Source organism: Falco punctatus, assembly GCF_963210335.1.
Source record: "Falco punctatus genome assembly, chromosome: 1".
NCBI classification, from domain to species: domain Eukaryota; kingdom Metazoa; phylum Chordata; class Aves; order Falconiformes; family Falconidae; genus Falco; species Falco punctatus.
In genome coordinates, this window is record NC_137580.1 from 16,513,925 (window position 1) to 16,536,704 (window position 22,780).

A 22,780-nucleotide genomic window follows, 5' to 3' on the forward strand; every position below is an offset into this window, starting at 1 on the left:
CTTCTCACAGAAGCTGCCCCTGTAGCCCACCTGCTACCAAAACCTTGCCATGTAAACCCACTACATTCCACACCTCACCTCTGAAAATCACGTATTTAGGAGTTTTCCTTAAAATCCATGCTCATCATACAAAGTTCATCATACAAGTTCACAGACTTCACCCACTACCAAGGAAAAGAATTCTCCACACTAAAAATCAAAATAATGTCATCACAACACTGAATCAAAGTGGACAATTTACACACAATCCACCCCTCATCATGGTGAAGGGACAACAGAAATTCTCCATGATCATTTTGCTCTTCACTCTCTAGCTGTGTTCAGTCCATGTTTTGCTCATTACCTCTCCTGTTTACTATCTTTATCTCAAATTTCTTGGGCACCATATTGGGCATCAAAAAGGACTGTAGTGTTTTGGCCCTGGCTGAATGCCAGGTGCCCACCAAAGCTGATCTACCACTCCCCTCCTCAAACAGATGGCTGAGACTAAACATAACAAAAGGCCTGTGGGTTGAGATAAGGACAGGGAGACACTCAGCAATTACCATCACACTGCCACAGAGGTGCTACCACCATCATTGATTAGCTCGCCCTTGCCCAGCGGTGGGGCCCATCTTGGAGCCAGCTGGCATTGGCTCTGTCGGACACGGGGGAAGCTTCTGGCATCTTCTCACAGAAGCCACCTCTATAGCCCCCCTCACTACCAAAGCCTTGTCATGCAAACCCACTACAGCTTCTCTTACTCAAAGAGAAGAAATGAAGCCTACGGCACTCAGACACAGGCAAATTTCTATTTTAATATGATGGGTGGTTCTCCAACTTTGTTATATTTCCAAGAACACTACATTTCAAGTTGATAGCAAGCTTGCTTCACAGGAACTATTACACTTGAGAACAGGCTCACATTAGCTGTATTTTGAAAACTACGCACAAGATGAACTAAAATAAAGTATTTTCTTCCTCAGGTGAAACGACAAACGCAATCTACCTATTTTTTATTTATTTCTGTACAGCCAGCATCCTAAAACCAGGAAATTATGCACAATTACTTACATTACTTAAAATATCACTGTATTTTTACTAAATCTGAGCTTGTAATTTGGTTGTTTATTTTTATAACATTAAGTACAACTCCAGAAGAGTCTGACAAGAAAAACTAATGAAATGCTAGGCTGGGGGCGGGAGTGGGGCAAGTATCATGCAAAGAAATACAAGTAGTTTGTATTCACTTAGGTCTCATCCTACCTCAAATTCTTGAAGTTCAGTGCAAGCATCTTAGTTTTCAAATCCTCTCCTTGTAAGATATTACTAATAGGAGACGGCAAGTTCCTCTGCCTACAAGCCGCTGCCAGCCCATCATTAGTAAACATCCTTCTGGCAGTCAGGCGGTCCGCCTGGGCTTCACAGCGCCAGCCCCAGCGCTGGCTGTACCAGCACACAGGCTGGTTTGATTGCAGAGCACAGCCTGTCCCTCCCGGCGAGCAGAGGGATGCAGGAAGGGGAGGAGGATGCTAAAGGGGAAAAGGGATTCCTCCTTTGGCCTTACAACGCCCAGGCCACAGTAAGTGATACAGCTGCTTCACAAAAATAAATTAAAATCACACAAGCAGCAGCAGAATGAGACAAAAAGCTGCATGTTCACGTAAAAAGACATCTGCTCTGCAACACAGTCACTGCAAATGAGAACAGCTTATACATGAATTTTGTAAAACAATTTTCCTACTTTTCTCATCTCATAGAAAAATAAATCTGTTTAATTTCTGTAACAATAGAACTAATTATTCTCAAAACAATAAAAGATGTACAAGTGACATTTCTTACCAGAATCTATATCAGATGCAATGTGGGTTTTCCTAACGTTAACTTAAAATTCTCTGCCTGTTTTTTTATACAGTGTTTACTATTCTAGTTTGCAATGCTATTTTCATGCACAACACCACACAATCTAGAATAGCTAGTTCAGATCATAACTGTCAGGTGTTCTAGTTTAGTAACAACAACTATTCAGAAGTGGTAGGATTTCCCTGGGAAATCCATTATCAATAACTACAGTTACTTGCATGTTATGTCGTGCCACTACACTAACCCCTTTCTCCAGTAATAACCAAAGGCACAGAAAACAAATCAGGATTGACACTACAGCTCTCTGAAAAAAATTCTCCCAGTGCCACAGAAGGATGATCAAATGACTACAACAGTCACTCCTTTATAACTAAATTTATCCCAGAAAAGAGCCTGAATATTCACGCAGTAATAGCACAATTACTGAAGCAGAGTTATTGACAGTAATTGTACACAAAATGCACTGCACCATCATTTACAGCTATTGAAATTACTTACTAGTTAGTTATTGCAAGTCCTGGCTTCTGCAGTGCATCTGTGAAACTGTATGGACTCATTTGGACATCCTGCACCATGCTTGGCCATTTCTGGATGCAAACAACCTGGGGACAGAACTTACTCTCTGGAAGTGAAAGGACATGACTTTTTCAACACTTTCCCTTTTCTCTAGTTTCGTGTTCTTTTCAAGCTTTGATGGTAACCAGCACATAGAATAATGATAACTACTCTTGTTCATTTTTAAAACAAACACCACACAACAAACAGAGTGAAACCCAGCAATATGTTGCCAAACAAAAACACATTAAAAAATAGGTAATTAAATGCTGAATGCTATAATTTAATTGCAACAACAGTGCTGCAGCAAAGGCTTCTTCTCTTATACATCCATATATTCCTTTACATTTTTACCATACATTCCTTTCTTCAATTTGATTTTATCTCTCTGTCAGAATTTGCAGATGTTCCCTCAAGTACACATTCCCAGGTTGCTCAGTCTGGGAACAAGGAGTGAGAGAGGGAGGAAGGTGTTTGGGCTTTTTACATCAACTTGTTTGATAATAGCTGTCATTTGAACAAAGAAAGGATGCCCTGAAAGCAGAGTAATTTACATAGAGCTCAGAGGGATAGAAATATTCAGGTACCTGAAGTAAAGTGATTTATTCAAGCACTGTTACACATTACATAGAATGCATACAGACACACACATTCCCACAACACAGCCTTGGGTACAAGAATTGTCCTGCATGTTGAAAAGAAACCATATAACGGCACAGCCACAGTGCTGCCTTTACTTATGACCAAGTTCAAGAGATGGCATCACTGAAGAGTGACCAGTTCAACTCTGACAAATGGCACAGAAACAACAAAGTCAACTTAGCAAAGATGCACTTTGGTGTAAGGTACAGGGCTTTTCACAGTAGCTGTATGTTCCCTATCAAAAGAAGTATTTGTGCAAGCTTCCATATCAGAGGACTCAACAGAAGATTAAGTAAGATAGCCATCTCTCTACCACAGGAAAAAATTTCATCATGCTGAACCATGGAGCAAAGCAGAGAGCAGCAGCCTCTCACTAGCACTTCTCTCACGCAGGTATTACAAGGGTGACTTTTTTTATCTCCCCCCCCCCCTTCTTTTTTAAAAAGAGTGACCTTTTAGCAGCACTGAAGAATAAACAGTATTTCTAATAAACTCCTGCTGCAATACAGCCAGATGGCAGCCCACTGCTCCATTGTTTTTTCCTCATTTACAAAAATTGCTGCACATCCAAGTTTCATCTTGAACACTTTGAACAGTTATCCCTCCATCTACAGGAACATGCCTTTGAGACTTCTCCCAGGCAGCTCTTTGAAGTTATAATCAAACAAGAGAAAGCTATAAAAATAGGTTTACTGTGCCTCCAGTTTGTTTCAATTCATGGGACCTAGAGTCTTTCCAAGGGATTGCCTAAGGCTTGCCTTTCACAGGCTGTCACTTATCAGTAGAGTAGTTCTTCCAATACCCTCTATCTTGGACATAAGACAGGGACAAAACATTAACAGCATTCTTGCTATTCCAATTACACCACTGGTACACCTCGTCTCTGTTGGTCAGATCTATTTATTATGAACTAAATTTGTGGTTTTGCTGAAAAAAACATTTGCTAGGATACTGATGAGCCTACTCCAAGAAGTCAGGAAAACAGCAGTAGTGATTACAGAACCAGAGAGCAGCATTTCCACCTAATTAACCTCAATAGAGATAATTTTTTCCCTCGGTACATTTCACATCCATAGACAGGAGCATGTAAAAGGAAGTTTCAGGCGTTAACCTATTACTAGCAAAAATTTTTGACCCAGTGTGAAATACTGGTGCTTACGTCTAAGGGAGACAGCAAATTAATCTTTCATGATAACCTGACAACTATGGGAAGCGCATTGTGTATGCAAAAGCACAGCACGCAAACATCCCTTTCTATCACAGGGAGCTTAAAACAAAGCCGTATGTCAGACTTCTCTAACACAATCCCAGACGACAACTATTTCTACATTTCGTATCTTACTCCACAAAAACTCTCAAAAAATATAGTATAAGCCTTTCTTCATCTTTTTTTATTCTCCATAACATAGAATGTATATTAAAAAAATATCTAAACATAGTAAGTTGAAGGGAGCAAGGCATTTTCTATGAAAGAAAAAAAAAAAGTGTATTTCTGTCAGATGCCCTTGTGGACAGATTTGGTTTTTTTGTTGATGAATAAAACATTGGAGACTGAAGAAGCAGCACGGAGCTAGAATGAAAACACTGATGTTGGAATGCAGGATTTCATACAAAAGGATGTGTTTTGAGGTTTTTGTCTTTCTGTGTGATTTTGTTAAATTAGAAGTGATATCTCCCCTTGAACATTTTACAACTTTCAGTTTTATACCAGGTAAGATACAGACAGTGAGAGTATATGAATAACTAAAGCTGTCAGTAAGTAATGGCACCACTTACAATAACAGTTGTTAAACTCTACATGCCTCAAAGAGTGATGCCAACTAGCATTTCCTTGTATGAACAGGTCTTTTTCCACTGGGTCATCTCTTCATTTTCTGTGTCTGATGTGCTGCAGCATTTTTTTCCAGTTTTTTTATTATTTGCTCCAAAAGGATCTATATGTTCAAGGGTATCCTAGTAAAGCTTGGACATTACTCTTCATAAAGTAAGCTAACAAAGATTAGAAATCCTTTACAGTAACCAGACAGGTTTAATAGATTTTAATTCAACTGCTTTTATGGAAATTCACTTCTTTGCTTAGGAGCACTTCGACGTGCCTACCTCCACCCCACCCGCGTCATCAAATTTTACTTGCTACATTAATTTTTCATCAGCAAAACAAAGCATTACTGAATCTGATATTTATACGAGCTTTTTTGACCCATTAAGAAGAAATCCACTGGGTGGTAGATCCTCTTTAGCTTTACAAAAAATGTGAAAGTAAACTAGACTGAATATTCTACCTGCAAGAGGAAGCCTCTTGTAGGCCATAACAGTTGTAGCAGAACGATATAGCTATCAGGAAAAACAATTGCAGCAAGCAGTCTACCCAGCTTGTACATAATTCAAAGAAACAAACAAAATCAAAATTCAGGTCACTCAAGGCAAACGTAGAAATAACACTACCTTTGTGTGGCTAGAGAATGATCTCTCACAGCCTGTCATTCTATAGAAGAGCAGGAGTATTCTCTCAAAGTAAAAATGAGAGGCTTGAAAAACTCAAAAAGTAATCACGTATTATGATCTCATGTATTATGATCACTCACTCTCACCTTCTGTTGCTTTTTTTTTTTTAATCTATCAATTAAAACCTCTAGGTTTAACGCAGCTTGACTCTGAGCACACCTCACACCACACAACTTTCTGTGACTCCCAACTATATATTTTTACAGCATCTACACAGAAAAACAAAATCCTAAATTTTGTTTGGGTAAAGCAATTTTAAACTGACCATGTTCTGACAGTGCCTGAATTAACTCTCTTTCTGTGACAGGCAAATGAACTGCTTCACACAGAATTTGTTGAAGAGTGTGCCAATTACAAATCAAAAGGCAATTTCTACAAAAGCTCTTAAGCATCCATGTCACTAACCTCTACAGCATTCCTGGGATCAGGGCAAACAGCTTCAAAAGACCAGGGCCCATTCCTTTCAGAGGTCTCTCTTCAACACCAAAGCTGTTCTTTCACTAGGTAAAGTAAAAGGGAAAAAGGTTAGAATATAAATGTGACAATAAAATCACAAAGCTTTGCCATTTTGAAACGGAAGAGTAGTCAGTCCTATGACAACTGGACTTTCACAAACCATAGAAATCTTTTAAATAGCTCCTGAAAAATGAGCTATAGCAAACTAGAAATCGACACACAGCATTATGCTTAAACAAGCATTATCTTCCCAATTAAATGATACTCACTGAGAGCACATGAACTGCTAGAAGAGTTACTATGAAGTGCAAGTCCAGTAATTAATGAACTGACAGCCTGTGATCAGCAAGAGCACCCGTCTACGGAACTACATGATTTCTCATCATTGCAGCAGGGGAATAAGAACTAAACTGCATTGACTCCAACCCAGCTGAGCAACTGTGAAGCTACTGAATGCATCTAGCTTACCCTGGCCTCTCCCCCAGCATTTCTGCTCCTTTTTTCAGAGTTTTAAAATGCTTACCTTCGATTGTGCAATTGGACACACACAAGCCAACAAGGGGCACTGAGTCTAAGCTCACTTCAACATGACTCCATGAATCCATCACAAGATTCTCCAAGCTAATCTAAGGCAGGTGGCAGAGGCAGCAAAACCACCACTATCCACTGTTGGACCTGGCAAACTAGGTACCCCAGTGAAATGCTGCACCTCAGTTAATTAGCCATGAGGTGGCAGACCATTATTTTACCTCTTATTCCCAGTCGGCCCCATTGGGCACTAGTAGTTCAGATGTTCCCGCGCTACAGTGCACTGCACAGCACAGGCATATCTGAAGCAACTGGGAAAACTTTGCAACACAATTCACATCATTGTTGTTTAATTATTTCATACATTAAAAAGAGTGAGAAATATTTTAGCAGGGGGAAATCAACACAGGTCAAAACTAGCACCACAGCATCAGGTACCTTAGAAAGGCTTTGTGGGAGACACGGCATTAATCTGACAAACTTGCTCAGAGAGAGGGTGCAGGGCTTAGTAACAATAAAACATTTTGTTACAACATTGTATGCACTAAAACCTTAGATAACTTGCTGGCAAGTGCAAGAGTTCACTATCATTAGCTAAAGCAAGAAGTCCTCTTCTAACTCCATTTTCCCTGAACATAAAATCCTCTGCTACTCCTGGGACAGGGAAGTCAATTAAAGCACACCATTTAAGACTTGGGAATGTATTTCTTTGTAAAACTAAGGGCCCTTACTTGAGTGAAGCCTGCTTTTAGAAAGAACACTCCTACTTTAATCTAGGAAATGAGTAAAGGCGTCTGAGCAACAAACTAGAAAAATACACCAACGTGCCCCCAGTAAACAGGACAACAGGATAGTGAGTCCAATTTCCAGAGGGACTCATCCACTCAATGCACTTCATGTGCTCACCCCAATAGCATTCTCAACAGCATCTTCATTACTTCAGCTCACCTACCTCTCCTACCCACAGCCCACACAGCATCCGCTTACAGTTATTTTCTCAGGACATTAGCTCCAGCAACATATCTGCAGTGGTCACCCTAAAACTATATAAATTCAGACAAGCAGATATCCTAGAATCCAGTCTCATGTGTTTCACTGCATCCATGTCCATGATTTATGTGGTACCTTAGATGCTGCTTTGCCAGTGTGAAAATCCAGGTTCACACGAGGCCTGGGCAACATACCGCAGGCCCACACTGCCACACAGTCACCCAGCCTAGAGAACCACCCTTACGGCATCCTCGCCATACTCAATATGACGTGCTCGTGAAAAGCCTTTATCCTCTGCTTCTATCCACCTCATCTCCCCTCACTTATCTCAGCAACATGCAACTGTTGGTGGGGAAACATAAGGAGCCAGCAGCCAGTACCAGATATTGTATGCGTGCACTGGATGTGGAACAGTAGAAATTGGACCACAAAACCCAGAAATTGGACCAGAAAACCCAGCAAAAATTAGGGTGAGCACTTTTATTTTTACCTCTACAAAAGCAACAATGTTTCACTCTGTTAAGAACTCGATTACATCACGAACAACCTCTCAGGTTCAAAATGACAGACTTTTATTTTTAAATACAGACAATGCCAATCTCAGGTATGGGCTCCAAATCAGATCAGACTGCAATTAAGCCGAACTTAATTAATGCTTACTATATTTGCAAAACTCAAATGACCAGTGACACTACAAGTACTCAAAGCCCACAAGCTTACTTGAACAGAAATCGACGGTTAGTACCAGCATCTTCTCCAGCTAAAATAGTAAAAAACACCATTGGGAACCCTGAAGACACCTTGCAATCCTCATTCATACGCCTTATTTACTTGGTCTAAGAGAAACTAGGTGCAGTAAAAAGTATGAATGAAGGGAGAACCAAGGAACCATGCCTCCAACCAGGTCTTTTGGGATCTGAACCATCTATAGTTTATCTATATTCCCATAGTACACTTGGAATGCCTTGTCTCTTTAAGTCTTGATTCCCTTACATTTATCCTGCTTCCATGTTTTAAGTTTGTTAAGGTCACAATGGCTTGAGAAATACTTCATAAAAAGCATTTGCACAGAATTGCTTTGATTTAGTCTCAAAACCAATTAACATGGGAGACAGGAGGTGCTGTTTAAACTAAATAAATGCCTTCATTGGTGCCAAAAATAAGCCACTCCCACTTTACTTAAATCAGCTAACCTACAGTATTGCCCAAGCTCAAATTTTCCCTATAGTCATCAGCTGAGCTACCAAAAGTGGCTGCAAAGCCAACAGCATGCTCCATTTATACTACAGCAAGGAGAAAATGGAAGTTTTCAACCTCGAATATCTCAAAATACCGACATCCTCCAAAGAAATATAACTAATTAACAAAATAGCTTCATTTTGAACCCACTGGTCACAAAAAGCAGAACTCTGGAAACACCCAAGAGAATTCAAGCAACACCAGTCTCCTCACATCCCCCATCCTAGTGAAGGCTCAGGAACATGCCAAGCAGAAATTGCAGCTAGTCTATGTCCTTCAACTATGCCACACTCAGACATAAACCCTGCTGCAAGTTGTGAGAAAGAACTCTTTCTGGTCAGTGCCAAGGGGCAGCATAGCTTCAATACTTTCTACTTAATCGAGCCTCTGCTGTAAAGAAGAAACGCCGCTGGGAAATATACTGGTACGTTAAATGCTGAAAACAAAATCCTTTCTCTTCATGCTTGAGGAAAGGATTTATGTTTTCCAAACAATCAAAAATCACATTTACCTTTCTTAGAAGATTTCATACAGCATTCACCCTCTCTCCATCTGAACTAGGTGCCTGACCCTCCACAGGGACAGTGGATCTCCTGGTGGCACACAGGCACAAAAGGGACTCCATGGCTGTGCTGCCCACAGGCTTCCTTACATATCTCTGTCCACTGAAAGGGTGCAGAAAGGAATGTAAGTTCACCCTGAATCAGACTGCACCTTTGTGCTGGTTTTGGCTGGGAAAGAGTTAGTTTTCCTCACAGTAGGGGGCTCTGCTTTGGATTTGTGCTGCAAATATTGTTCATGATCCAGGATGTTTTCATTATTGTTGAGCAGTGCTTACACAGAGTCAAGGCCTTTTCTACTCCTCACACCATCCCACTAGTGAGTAGGCTGGGGGTGCACAAGTAGTTGTGAGGAGATGCAGTTGGGACAGCAGATCCCAGGTGACCAAAGGGATCTATTCCATACCATACAACATCATGCTCAGCATATAAAGATGGGGGAAGAAGGAAGAAGGGGGGACGTTCAGAGTGATGTTGTCTGTCTTCTCAAGTAGCCGTTAATGTATCATGGAGCCCTGTTTTCCTGGAGATGGCTGAACACCTGTCTGCCGGTGGGAAGCAGTAAATGAATTCCTTGTTTTGCTTTGCTTGCACATGTGGGTTTTGCTTTACTTATTAAACCGTCTTTATCTCAACCCACAGGTTTTCTCACTTTTACCTTTCTGATTTTCTCTCCCCCATCCCACCAGGGGGGAGCAGCTGAGCGGCTGTGTGGTGCTTAGTTGCCACCTGCAGTTAAACCACCACCTTTCCAGACACACACTGAGAAGACATGTGGCACCTTGCTCTCTGGCTAATGGCTTTCCCATTTGCAGATCCCACACTATCCAAAGGCTGCTGAAACCCACAATGGAAGAGAAGCATAGCTAAGAACCAAACTACCCATCTCATATTAGGTGTTTTCGCATGAACATTTCAAAAGCATTTCAAGTGGAAATTACCTCATGAAAAGTAAATGACAAGTAACAAATATAATAGAGTTGCCACGTTTCCACTTGCTGTGCAAAACAAGTACATTTTCCCGATTTCTCATCCACCAGAATCCACCTTCACTGATGTACATACAGGCAGTAGCTGATTCAGCAGATGCCAGCACAACTGAGAAGCCACACTGCCAGCTCCCAGCTCTGAGTCACTTCGTTTTCTTGACCCACCACTGAACTCTGGCAGTAGCCACATCTATTACTTTCCAGAAATCAAGTGTCATTCAGAAAACAAGTTTTAGTCACCAAGAACACTCCCACCCATGGCTTACATAAAACTCCCTGTTGTACTGACAGGCTTCCTTAGGTTCATAGAGTTAGAATATGTCATTAACCACTATTTTTTCAAAACATAATATTAGGGTGGCCAGCTTAAGCATAACCAATAAAAACACAAATGACACTTCACAACAGTTACCATCAAGTTTAACAGACATTTTCTTTTTCAGACAACTCCCAATGTATAGGCATTTCTTGAAGAGCTCATGCATGTAATTTGTATAATTACACAAGATCATAAAAATATTTTTCCATCAAATGAATAGAAGTTTTGAGGGTTTTTTAACTATGTAATACAATGGGTCATCATATATTTTATAACAAATGCACTTTTTTATTATAAACATCTTTCTGTTAAGATAAAGGATACAGTCAACTGAACTTTAACTACTGCTTATCCAAACATTCTTCTTCAGAATTGACGCTGATAAGTTTAAATCAATTTCTAATAATATGTATGTATGATTTCAATAATTTCTCTTAGCTGCCATTACTACTTTGCCTTTGTCATTTAAAAAATGTGCTTGCTGTAACATAAAACATTTACACTCCTGCATCCCACTAGGTATTCCACCAGGAAGCTTTAATTAGGTCTGTATTTTAATTCTGACTGAACATCTCAGTACTTCGAGGCACTGCTTCAAGAGTTTAACAAATCAAGTAGAGTTTGATCATTACCCTCACCAGACATCCCACAAAAGTGCGGAATAACAAATCTCAGCAATCACAAACAGCTTGGTTCCTGCAAAGAAGCAAATTGATAAAATAACATCATAAAATGCAGGGGTTTGTACCTCTCATTTCTGAAAAAGAAATACAAATGCTGTGCAGACTTCCAGTTTAGCTGCACCCCCCTCCTTTAAGATATTTTGCAAGTATTCCTCCATGGATAAACTACGTTTATCAAGTTTACACATACTGTACGGGTGCCATCATAATATAAGAAAATGAAAGCCCTAAAATACGTGAAGTCCTTCAGTCTACCACCTCAGGGGAGGTAGGGGATGGAGATCCATGCAGCAGCAAAGATGCAAAGATTATTAATGTGTTAGAAACCACAGAAGTGCCTGAGAACACTGCACATCAGAATTAGGCCTTCTCCCTGCAAAAGGGTGGTGGATCAATAGCCCAACTAAAGTGCATCTACACCAACTCCCAAAGCACGATCAATGAACAGGAGGAGCTGGAAGCCACTGTGCAGCAGGAAAACTATGACATAGTTGCCATCATGGAAACATGGAAGGATGACTCACATAACTAGGGTGCTGCAGCAGATGGCTATAAACTCTTCAGAAGGGACAGGCAAGGAAGGAGAGGTAGCAGGGTGGTTCTTTATAATAGGGAGTGTTTTGATTGTCTAGAGCTTAATGATAGTGATGATAGGGTTGAGTGTTTATTGGTAAAAGTCAGAAGAAAGGCCAACAAGGTAGATATCATGGTGGGAGTGTGGTATAGACCACCCAACCAGGATGAAGAGGCAGATGAAATATTCTGTAAGCAACCGGGAGAAGTCTCAGAATTGCTAGCCCTTGTTCTTGCGGGGGACTTCAGCTTACCAGATGTGCAGCACAGAGGAAACAGCCTAGGAGGTTCCTGGAGTGTGTGGGACAACTTCCTGACACAGCTGGTGAGTGAGCCAACTAGGAAAGGCACCCTGCTGGACCTGTGGCTTGGGAACAGAGAAGGACTTGTGGGTGGTGTGATGGCTGGAGGCCATCTTGGGCACAGTGATCATGAAATGATAGTTACTGATTTTCGGAGAAGTAAGGAGCGGGGGGGGGCAGCAGAACTGCTACCCTGGTCTTCCAGAGGGCAGACTTCAGCCTGTTTAGAAGACTGGTTAACAGAGTCCTTTGGGAGAAAGACCTGGAAAGGTAAAGGAGTCCAGGAAGACTGGGCATTCTTCAAGCAGGGAATCTTAAAGGTGCAGGAACAGGCCATCCCCATGTGTCAAAAGACAACCTGGTGGGGAAGAACACAGGCCTGGCTGAACAGAGAGCTTTTGCTGGAACTCAAGGGGAAAAAAGCAAAGAAGTTTATGACCTTTAGAAGAAGGGGCAGGCAACTCTGGAGGACAACAAGGATGTCATGAGGTTATGCTGAGAGACAATTAGAAGGGCCAAAGCCCAGCTAGAACTTAGACTGGCTACTGCCATACAACATAATTAAAACTGTTTCTATACATACATCAGCAACAAAAAGAGGACTAAGGAAAATCCCCATCCTTTACTGGACGTGGGGAGAAACATATCGACAAAGGATGAAGAAAAGGCTGGGGTAATTACTGCCTTCTTTGCCTCAGCCTTTAATAGTAAGACCAGTTGTTCTCCAGGTACCCAGCCCCCTGAGCTGGAAGACAGGGAGGGGGAGCAGAATGAAGCCACCATAATCCAAGGGGAAATGGTCAGTGACCTGCTACACCACTTCAACACACACACAAGTCTATGGGGCAGGATGGGACCACCGAGGGTACTGAGGGAGCTGGGGAACCGCTCACTCAGCCACTTGCCATCATTTACCAGCAGACCTGGCGAAAGAGGGAGGTTCCAGCAGAGCAGAGGTTACCAAACGTGATGTCCATTTACGGGAAGGGCCAGAAGGAGGGTCTGGGAAGCTACAGGCCTGTCAGCCTGACCTCGGTGATGGGGAAGGTTACGGGGCAGGTCATCCTGAGCACCATCACGCAGCATGTGGAGGGCCACCAAGTGATCAGGCCCAAAGAGCAGGGTTTTATGAAAGGCAGGTCCTGCTTGATGAACCTGATCTTCTACAGCAAGTGACCCACCTAGTGGATGAGGGAAAGGCTGTGGGTGTTTACCGGACTTCAGTAAAGCCTTTGACACCGTGTCCCACAGCATCTCCTGGGGAAACCGGCTGCTCGCGGCCTGTAGGTGTGCGCTCCGGGCTGGGTAAAAGGCTGGCTGGCTGGCCGAGCCCAAAGGGGGGTGGGGAATGGAGCCACATCCAGCTGGCGGCCGGGCACACGTGGTGTTCCCCAGGGCTCAGCGCTGGGGCCGGTCCCGGTTCGTGTCTCTGTCTGTGATCTGGGCGAGGGGATCGAGTGCCCCCTCAGCGAGTCTGCAGCCAACACCCGGCTGGGCAGGGGTGCTGATCTGCTGGAGGGCAGGAGGCTCCGCAGAGGGGTCTGGGCAGGCTGGATCCGTGGGCCCAGGCCACTTGTATGAGGTTCCACAGGGCCGAGTGCCGGGTCCTGCCCTGGGGTCACACCGGCCCCACGCAGCGCTCCAGGCTGGGGCAGAGCGGCTGGGAAGTGCCTGGGGGGAAAGGGCCTGGGGGTGCTGGTGGGCAGCCGGCTGGGCAGGAGCCAGCACCGTGCCCAGGTGGCCAGGAGGGCCAGCAGCATCCCGGCTTGTGTCAGCAACAGCGTGGCCAGCGGGACCAGGGCAGTGACCGTCCCCCCGCACTGGGCACTGGTGAGGCCGCCCCTGGAATCCTGTGTTCAGGTTTGGGCCCCTCGCTGCAGGAGGGACACTGAGGGGCTGGAGCGTGTCCAGAGACGGGCAGCGGGGCTGGGGAAGGGGCTGGGGCACAAGTGTTGTGAGGGGCGGCTGAGGGAGCCGGGGTGTTTAGCCTGGAGACAAGGAGGCTGGGGGGGCTTATCGCTCTCTGCCACTGCCTGACAGGAGGCTGTAGGCGGGTGGGGGTCGGTCTCTTCTCCCAGATAACTAGCGACAGGACAAGAAGAAATGGCCTCAAGTTGCACCAGGGGAGGTTTAGACTGGAGGTTAGTAAAAACTTATTCACTGCATTGGAATTCACAAGCATTGGAACAGGCTGCCCAGGGAGGTGGTTGAGTCTCCATCCCTGGAGGTATTTAAAAGACGTGTAGATGTGGTGCTTAGGGACATGGTTTAGTGGTGGACTTGGCAGTGCTGGGTTAATGGCTGGCCTTGATGATCTTAAAGGTCTTTCCTGACCTAAAGAATTCTATGATTCTATGTATAGCATCAGGTTTCTTCTGTGATACACACACAGGTATTCAACAGAAACCTGTTCAGACCTAACCAGCCATTTTCCTATCTGTTTCCATGTTTTGCAAAATTACATGTTATATCAGAGAGAAGTGGAGGAAGACATTACATACAAAGAAAATGCACATCAGTTGGAGCCAAACAAGGCATTGATGCTGAAGCCCAAAACAGTAGTTGCTAGGAATTACAGTAACTGAGTGCTAATACTTACTCCATGTCCTGCCTTCAACTGAAAGAAATCAAAGGGATCATAAACATTACATGACCCAAATCCGATTTCTGCCTTTTCTAGTAGAGATGTGTGCTTAGCACACATTCTCTGGATCACTGGTGCACTTGCAGATGCACTACAATGGATATGAAGCCAAAGCCCATCTTTAGCCAGATGAGGTGACAGGTCAGGACCATATACCAACAGGAGCACATATCTGAATTCACGTTGGCTACAACAATGAGCAGTAATTTAGGTAACAATATATTTCTGCCGTACATAGAATCTGAGAAAGGAATACAAATGCTGGCAATATCTTGTCTAAGCACCTCCAGCTATTTTAACAGTAGGATCAGGTTAAAAGTGCCAGATGTTTCCCTCTGACAAAGAAAACACCTTTAGAGACCACAGAAGGGTCAGCCTCATTTGTAAGAAATCCCAAACAAACAAGTGAACACACACAAAAAAAAACCCACACTGAACAGGCTTCAGGTTCTGGCTCCTGCCAAGGCCCTCCTCCTTTACTGTTTCTTACTCACTACTTCTGCTAAATCAAGCTCTAGCATTGTAAACCTGAATGCAGGAAAGCTACCACATCTGTTTTCTTCAATAACAATTCGCAAGTCCATCAACCTGGCTACTTTCTTCTCATCACAGGCTTCACTGGATTCTTTTGCTTTTTGTTTTTCAAATACAACCATTGCCATTCTTGTCGTACTTCCAAATTAACACATATTTCCAAGCGAAGACTCCTTTAACTTCCTCATGCTCAAGAAAGATGAAGGAAGAAATGCATTAAGGCACATGCACCACCTTCTCATATATCATCTCCAGAGGTTCACAGTAGATGACAGCAAAAATGACACACAGGAGTCTACCTACACCCGTCACCACAGATGATGAAAATTATTTAACCAAACTATTACTCCATCCATCTTCAACTTAGAACAGAGTATGTTCATCCATAACGCTGTGTTCTTGCTGTCCCTAAGAGCAAATGCAAGACAACTTGGTAAGCAAGCAACACTAGAAAGATAATACAAGCCAAGGGCAGGGAAGAAACACCGCCAACACCTTACACACAACTTTCTGGAGGTGGAGGGGGAAGATCTTGTATGTGGTCATCTAAATTACAAATGCAGACACTAAGAAAGCATGATTCAGGACAGAAAATTCTGTGTAGATGATGTCCTGTCTCCAAGCTCCAGAAACGCACATAAGAACAGATAAGCACCATAAGCAGATGAAATGTCTACTTCTCATACATAATGACAGACACACTGTTTAAGCATGCAATCCCAATTACAACCACACTACAACAATGTGAATGCTTTAGTTTGTATTCCCAACAACTAATCATGTTTAGAGAGGAGGAAAAAAAGTAAAAAAAAAAAAAAAAAAAAAAGAAAAGAAAAACCAAAAGGAAGATATCCCACTGAGAGACAATGTCAATCTTCAAAACTTAGATGCCCTCAACCCAACAGCAAAGAGGCAGGCCTTCACGAATGGAGTCATTATGACAGATCATTACAGCTACCTTACTAGGTACAGCTCCTAAACATTGCTCCTTTCCACTGAAGTCATCCAAGAGGTAAAAGCAATCAAACTACAGCACCCCTGACAGATGGTATCACAGGCACCATGCACTCCTATGCCTTTCAGACAATAGTCCCTTCTTATCTGAAAAATTCTAGTCTTTAATGGTTCACATTTCAGCCGATGGTTTTCAACACAGCAAAGGGCTGAGAACATATGTATGTGAAGTGCCAACCAGGTACAACAAAAGACGACATCACCCTAGAGAAAGTGCTCAAGCTGCACTTACATCTCCAGAAGCATCCTATACACAGAGAGGCAGAACACCAAGAAAGAACTTCAACAATTTGGCACTGGGTATAATTTAAAAGCAAGGAAAAATTAACACCAACAGCTCAAGCTTTTTTAAAGCAAGACAAGGAAAGTCAAGGAAATAAATCCAGTCTCATTTACTGCAAGCAAGCTCTGCTGAAGAGGCCAAGTCTTGCTTCAGTGTTACTGCAGTCATTTGGAAGAGTCAGGATGACTTAATGCAACCCGATTTCTATGCTACTGCAAAGAAGTAGTGCTCCATACACTGTGCATTTACGTTAAGTCAAGGCCAAAATTAGACTGAAAAAGGAACAAGAAAACTGCTGTATACGCTTGATGTTACTTCGCTCTTTAATTACTTCCTAATTAAATTTGCATGCTTTGATAGTATCTACTATTATAAGTTGATGCTCCAAATGGAAATAAATGGTAATTCCCCCTCCAAATGAACCGTCAAAACCATGTACATTTAAATAGATTAGTAAAATTTATTTCAAGTTGTCTTCAGAATATTTTCATCTACTGTACTCAATCCTCAATTTCCAAGTCTTTGCCAAGAATGCATTAATCCACAATCATCCATAAACAGCCGTATGCTCTTAACAGCAAAGAAATGCTGCTCTTGCAGAAATAAATAGCAATCCGTTCAGTGCTAAAGTCAAGATGCTTCCTACACAGATATGCTGAACTGACTTGCAGGTCACCTGTGACAATGTTTCATTAATTAAACTGCTTGATAAGGTGCATTATCTTTTTACACAGACATTTTTAAATTATATAATTGGGTCTTGATGTTACACCACTATGATTCCTCTCATACAAATACTGGATGTTGTTTACAGGCCCAAGATTGCTCAGCACAGGGTCATCTTACATGAGGTTGCTCAGAGGTCCAGATGAATTCTGAGCATCTCCAAGGGTGGAAAGCCCATTAACTCTTTGAGAAACCAGCTCCACTGTCTGACTACCTTCATGGTGTAAATTTTTATCCTAGCCGTAACTTGCCTTGTTGCTGCTTGTGTTCAGTGCCTCTCATGTTATCCCTGTGCATCTCCAAGAGGGTAAGAACAGTCAAGCTTTCTACAGTGGTTATCTCTCCTAAAATAAAGATTAGTGATCATGTACATACTTTCTAAGTTGATCAAATATCAAAAGACAGGGCCCTTAATCAGATCAGACAAATACATATTCAAATAGTAAGTCTGTATTGTTTACACATGCTATTATTCTATTTATAAAAGAGTAAAATAAACCTTTATGAACACACATATCATTTTCCTTCATCAAATAGGAAACAAAAACTAGAATAACAGAGAGGGGTTCTCTGTTTATTTCAGGAAGCTAAGGCCTTGCTAGTCCTTTAGCTCTCCACAGGAATGAATAAAACCCTCTGGATACTGTGACAAACCCTGATTATCTAAATTACTGGTATCTAAAATTCTGAAATCCAAAGGTTAGATACCTCACTGGAGGACAGATTCTCTGGCACATCTGTAATAACAGATCAGCTACCTTGATGATATTTGTATGCTTGCAACACAATTTTAAGCACTATGTGCAATTGTCATGGTGGCGGTGGGACGGTTACTTGTTTCTTTTATGAAGAGAAGCATAAAGGTTATTCTAAATAATACACCCAAAAGTAAATGAAAGATTTTTTTGTCATTAGTCCACACACCAGCTTGCTTAATAGAGCTGCACTCACTGATCTTCTATTTCGTAATGTAATAAATATCACTATGCTATCCCTGTCATTAATTCCAAGCTCAGTCATTTTTATTTACTTTAATTAAACACAAAGTTACAACTTTCTAACAAGGACTGAAGGCTGACCTATATTAAAAGGTGCCACAGGCCACTGGCAAACCAAAGACAAAACCAGGCTTTTCACAGCACTGCATGGCAGAAGATGAGAGACAAGAGGCATACACTGATACAGTTCAGGCTGCATATAAAGAGGAGCCTTTTTCCCCCACTGAGGGCAGAGAGGCACTGGAACAGGACCCAGAGAGGCTATGCTGTCTCCAGCCTTGGAGGTTTTCAAGACACAACAGGATCAAGCCCAGTGCAACTTGGTGCCATCTCACATCTGGTCCAGCTGTGAGCAGGAGACTGGACTACAGGCCTGCTGAGGTTTCTTCCAACCTGAAAGACCTTGAGAGGTTCTTTTCCCCACTGTCACATATATATCAAGTCTTAACCCCGGTGTTGACTTACTGTTCTGCTTTCCCCAGTCTCTCAATAGTATGGATTCTTTTAACTCTCTTCAACAGCCTTCAGCTTCCTGCCTGTTCTACTGCTTTACAACTGCAAAAGTAACCTTTCCACCAGTAGACATAATTTTCTCCCCAGGCATCTGCTTGGGAGCCAGATTAAGTCACTGAGTCTGCAGTAAACAAAAACCAGGAAAAAAAGAACAGAAAGCAGACATACTACAGGACATGTTGGGCAGAGGACAGGCCCTCCCAAGCATACAGACCTTCTGACTAGCAGAATATTTTGTATTTGACTCTCATCCAGCCCTAGAAGATGCAAGCAGGTTCCTCAAGACTCATTCCAGCTGCCATGTCCTGTCACACGAGTTCTGTGACAAGTTTTTCTCCAGCACCCTCAATGCTGGAGAATACCCACACTAACAACCCTTCCTTTACAATGATCACAGAGAACCGTGGCAGGGCAACATTTTGGTGGTCCTACCTAGAGTCAAGTTGAATCAACGGTACAGCCCAAAAGCAGCTGCCCTGCTGACCCACCTTTTACATTTGTGTGATGCTGTACTTCAGGTAAAATTTTCACGAGGGCAAGAGCTGACCTTGCATCTGTGAATCTGTGGGTTTTGTCCATCTGCGACACAGAGAGATCGCTCCACAGATAATGGAGAGGTAGATGTGCTTCCTAGCCAGCAACTCTTGCCTACATGCAACTCCTCAACACTGTCCTCATCCAAAAGCCTAGAAAAAGGCTTCACAATATGCAGAGCACCAAGCCATTTGCTCAGCGTGTGTTGCATGAAAAGAAAATTAGGGCAGCAGGCAAAGCAGCCGCCACCCTCCAGGTAACTGGCCAGCTATGCTGCACACATTTCCCACCAGTCCTCCTGCCCTGGGCTAAGCACACTGCTTTCAGGCCATGAGCTGCACAGCCAGTGTCCAAGTGTTCCCAGGAACCAGAAGAAACAGATCTACAGAGGGTTTCATTTCTGGGTTCCCAGCTAGATATTTCTGTTCTACAAGAAGTCTTTTCTGGTCAGCAACCTTGGACTCAAAGGCTTGAAGCGCATGTATTCCAAAAAATCGTTTCCTCCCTGCTACATTAAATGTTACTGTTCTCAGAAGGTCCCTGGGTCACATCTCTTTTGGCTAGAGAATTTTGTCTGCTCAGACAGTGTTAAGGCAATAAGCAGCCTGAGCATCAGAAGTACAGATCAGTATGTATTTAAATGTTTAAGAATATCCTGAAGATTCTGTTCAACATTGCAACCAAACAAGTCGAAGGTGACTATACCTAAATCAACCTTTTATTATTAGGATTTATTTGTTCTATCACACACTACACCAGGAATCTTCAGCTCCCAGAGCCTGTTTCCAAGGCACATGTACAGCTATAAAACATTTACGTAGGTCTTGTAGTGCTAGCCATCTCACTGTGATCTGCCAACCTTCACTTCTCAAAAGTGCTACAGAATTCCAATTCTCATGTCACAGATTAATCTTTTTACCCAGCTCCTCAAACTCCCATCTGTAACCAGTCATTTGTACTCTGTGAGTTTGCAAGGCTAGCATACCCTCAGCTCTCTCCAAGTCCAAGTCATTTCTAGCTTAACTGAAGTAACAAGGCATGCTAGAAAAGGAGCATTAAGTCAACAATTTCCACAAATGTCTATTTTACTGCATAGTTCACCAGCTCCTTATTCCAGTAGCTACCTGGAAACAAAGCAAATCACTGAACTACTACCACCATCCTGACAGGAGATACACCTTCCAAATAGTGTCCAAGATTATTTAGTATATTCCTGGGAGAGCTTGTTCTACAGACTGCCTGCAAAGTCCTCACAGCTTTGGGTTCCCCTTTCTTGGCAGCTACCAGGGATCTCATTTTTAATCAAACTTTTCCTGTCTTGACCAGCTTAATACAAGTGTTAGAAAAAAAAATTTAAAAAGTCCTAACAAACACCATCAGACTAAAACAATACTGAATATCCCAGTAACTGTTTCAACCTGCAATGTGAAATCTAAGTGTCCAAAGTAAAATGTCATCTTTTAATTTAGCGATCCTTAAGTTGAACAGAAGACTAGCTCTTACAGCCATTTTGGGGGGTTGGACAAAATCAAGCTAACTGATTTTTCTTTGTTCTTGAACCAAAGGGAAACTAAGGTACTGCAGATCAAGTCCTAAAAAGAAATGTGTCTAAATGGAGCCACTCTTAAAGTCATCTGCAAAAATTATGACCACATACTTTTCCTTTTCCAGAAGTAGCTCTCAGCACTTCAAAAATGCTAGTCCAAGTTTTGCGAAAGGACTTTACTCTGCAAATAGGAGAGCTCAATGGAATGCTCAGCTCACAGGCTTTAATTTGTTAAAGCATCATAGCTAAATTTTCATTGTCTGCATATTTAAAATATTTCCATACAGTGGATCTCCTGCTGTCAAATTCACATTCAAAAATCAAACCGACTTTCCTCAGTGTCTTCCCAGCAATCTCTCCATTCCTCAGCTGATTCATCTCTTCTTCCTTTCTTCTGAGATGTTAGATCCAAGAGAGCGTGCACAGGCCAACAAAGATATTTAATAACACACATTCCTGATCATTATTAACTTGAATTGAATTCAGACCACTAAATAATACCCACTTTTATTGTCCAATTAACAGTCTAACTTGATGTATTGCCTAGCAATCCTAAAAAGTTGAAAGCAAAAGAATGCAGAGAACAGATTTAGTTTTCAGTGTTTTCTTCCTGTCCAAGCATGTATTCCACACAAACAGAAGTTGTCCTGCCAAGATTTCAGACATGAAGTCTTCACACAAAAAAAAATGGATGAATTAAAGCCTTTCCCTTTGAAGTGCAAGATCTGTAAAAATCAGTAGGAAGCAAGTTTCAGATCTGGATCATTTCAAATGGGTAAGTTATAACACACACAGGAAAAAAAACCCAAAACACCAACCAATATTAAAGACACTGAATAACTTAAGTCCATGACATGCCACTTGCCAAAACTGCAATGTCTCTTCAGTGATTCAGTAACCTCACAATTTTAGTGGTCTGTATGGCCAACCATGAAAAAAATATCTTAAGAGAAAACTATCAACAGATCATAGTTTTAACTCATTTTCCACAGTCATCCAGTTTTCCCTGTTACCATGGGCACAGAATCACATATCTATTAGTAAATATTTCTAAAAGATACCTAGCTACTGCATTTACACAAGCATGAATTTTAAGTTTCCAGCTGGACTTCTGTCTTCTTTTGGGGGGGGAGGGGGCTGTTGGTTTTGGTTTCTTGCTGATTGAGGGAGAGAGGATAACCTTTAGAAAGAGGAATATAGCAACTACTTGATACAGCTTGATCCTTCCTTCCCCTTAACACATTCTTACTCAGTTTGCTCTGAGGAATCTCTTCTTCCTCTGCCTGTAAGCCATCGTTATCATTCTTTTACAATTTCTACCTCTACTATGCATCTGAAGTATTTACCAAATTTTAAAAATCCTACTACTCTTATACTAAATGCAATCTAAGTTGGTTGCAATTGTTTTTCCTATTGCACAGTTAAAATTACTTGAAAATTCTGCACTAGAAATATCGAGTAAAACAAAAGGCATGATTCTGGCTAAAATTATCTGTGCCATAACCAAAGCATACAAAAAATATATCCATAGTGGGAAAAAATTCCGCCCAAGAACACCACAGAATTTCATTACCGTTCTACTTTATAAGAAATAAGTGAATATGAAGTAAAAGGAAAGCTTACAAAGGCTGTTAACACCATTTAAACTGTTATTTATGTTCTGATTTATTATTCAGAAAAAAAAAAAGTGTTCTTACAGTTAGTTTGAAAAATATCATTAAAGACAACAGGTAATCATAATTTGATGGCCGTAGATTCCTACCAATCCTGTAAAGAAACGTCACTTTTGGCTAGTTGCCCACGGC

General features: G+C 42.0%; 1 protein-coding gene across 4 annotated transcripts in view; it reads right to left on the reverse strand.

Annotated features, from left to right (window-relative positions):
• WDFY3 (WD repeat and FYVE domain containing 3) overlaps positions 1 to 22,780 on the reverse strand; it is a 190,105-nt gene that overhangs the window by 133,927 nt on the left and 33,398 nt on the right. For all 4 annotated transcript variants that reach the window (XM_080368510.1, XM_080368508.1, XM_080368509.1 and 1 more), the window contains exon 2: positions 5,950 to 6,044. The gene's annotated coding sequence lies outside the window, so the exon portion shown is untranslated. The remainder of the gene's footprint in view (positions 1 to 5,949; positions 6,045 to 22,780) is intronic.